Raw genomic sequence first — 2401 nt, 5'->3', positions numbered from 1 at the left:
CAAGAAAAATTGATTTTAAATACTAATAAGTAGAAATTTAATAATTTAATAAGCTAATTGAACTAATTTAAAATTAATAGTTTTATTAAATAAATACATCGTCATTTTGTTAAAAAAAAGAATTTAAAAAATTAAAATAGAAGATTAAAAAAATTAATTAAACTTAATTATAAAAATAATTTATTCATCTAATTTACTCTTTTAACCCTATTAATTCACATTATTCACACATTATTCAAAAATCTTGTTGATTACTTATACTTTTTCATTAATTAATTAATGACATATATTTCATAACAAATCCATATATAAATAGCTTCTTTTTCTTACTCAATTAAGAAAACAAAATATTGATACATGTAATGTAATGTAACAGGCGCTTGAAGGGAACAAATTATTCATATTAGATTACCATGATGCATTCATGCCATACTTGAGGAAGATAAACGGGCTTAAGACTTCAAAGGCTTATGCAACAAGGACAATCCTGTTCTTGAAAAATGATGGAACATTGACACCATTGGCCATTGAATTAAGTGTGCCACACCCTGGCGGGGACACATTTGGTGCTGTTAGCAGAGTTGTCTTGCCTGCTAAAGAAGGTGCTGAAGGTACTATTTGGCTTCTTGCCAAGGCTTATGTCGTCGTCAATGACTCATGTTATCATCAACTCATGAGCCACTGGTATAACTCTCTTTTTCTTTTTTCAAATTTCACTAATTTATATTCTTATTTGAGTAATCATTCCTAATTTCTTTTTCTTTTCATGTTACGAATTAAAGGTTGAATACTCATGCTGCAATGGAGCCATTTATCATTGCAACATACAGGCATCTTAGTGTGCTCCATCCAATTCACAAGCTTCTAGAACCTCACTACCGCGACACCATGAATATCAATGGACTTGCAAGATAGTCCTTGATTAATGCAGGTGGTATGATTGAGCAATCATTCTTTCCTGGAGCATTTTCTGTGGAGATGTCTTCTAAAGTTTACAAGAATTGGGTTTTCCCTGATCAAGCTTTGCCTGCTGGTAATCATAATCTTTATATACTTTGGAATTATGTTATTACACAGCTAGTGAAAGATAATATCTTCATGTGAAGATAATAACTAAGAACTACTAGATTGTTTGACGTATTTGACTAAACTGTTTAGCATAACACAATTTTTTATCTTGATTCAGGGGATTGGCAGTTGAGGATCCATCGGCCACCCATGGCGTTCACCTCGTGATCGAGGACTACCCTTATGCAGTGGATGGACTGGAGATATGGGATGCTATCAAGACATGGGTCCAAGACTATGTCTCCTTGTACTACGCTTCAGATAATGAAGTCACAAAAGACACTGAACTCCAAAAATGGTGGAAGGAAGCTGTAGAGAGGGGTCATGAAGACCTGAAAGACAAGCCATGGTGGCCAAAACTGCAAACTCTTGAAGACTTGGTTCAGTCATGCAGCATTATTATATGGATCGGTTCGGCCCTTCATGCAGCTGTTAATTTTGGACAATATCCTTATGGCGGCTTCATCCTGAACCGGCCAACAATTAGCAGAAGATTCTTACCGAAACTCGAAAGCGAGGAGTATCAAGAGTTGGTTACAAACCCTCAGAAAGCTTACTTGAGAACAATTACAGGGAAATTGGAGGCCCTGGTGGACCTTTCTGTGATTGAGAATTTGAGATATTGTCAAGGCATGCTTCTGATGAGGTGTATCTTGGGCAGAGAGACAATCCGAACTGGACATCGGATTCGAGGGCGATACAAGCCTTCAAGAAGTTTGGAAACAAGTTGGCGGATATGGAGGCGAAAATCGAGCAGAGGAACAAAGAGCCAAGCCTTAGAAACAGAATTGGACCAGTTCATATGCCATGCACTCTGCTCCTTCCTACCAGTGATGAAGGCCTTACTTTCAGAGGCATTCCAAACAGTATCTCTATCTAAAATCAGTGCCTGCGTGTTCCTTTGCAGCTTGTTACTTTTCTAATAATCCGAGATGCAAGTTTATTATGCATTTCTTCGTGGTATTGTCATGTGCATTTTGAGTAATCCTGTGTTGTATTTAGTGATTTCAGATAGCATTGTGCTTGGATGTGTGTCATCACTTTGCTCCCTTCTTAGCTATGACTATGGGGATTCATATTATTGCACCTTTCAGTAAAAGATATGCTTGTTTATAAGCCATAATTAGCGAGATAAAAAAAAAATTCTAAACTTATTTAGCAGTCAATGTACGCAAGTTAGACATAGTTGCTATGAATAAATGCTTAATTTGCTGCTAAGGCCTAGCTCAACTGGTTTAACTATATACTTTTTAATATGCTTCATAAGTGATACTTAAAATTGGGGAGTTGTCCAATCCATTTGACAAAAAAAAAAATACTTAATTTAAACATT

At 35.8% G+C, this 2401-nt stretch overlaps 1 pseudogene; it reads left to right on the top strand.

The window, feature by feature from the left end:
- The window catches only part of LOC107615070, a 5403-nt pseudogene extending 3298 nt beyond the window's left edge, over positions 1–2105 (top strand).

This window comes from Arachis ipaensis, chromosome B09 (genome assembly GCF_000816755.2).
Source record: "Arachis ipaensis cultivar K30076 chromosome B09, Araip1.1, whole genome shotgun sequence".
NCBI classification, from domain to species: Eukaryota; Viridiplantae; Streptophyta; class Magnoliopsida; order Fabales; family Fabaceae; genus Arachis; species Arachis ipaensis.
This window is presented reverse-complemented; position numbering and strand designations above follow the sequence as displayed.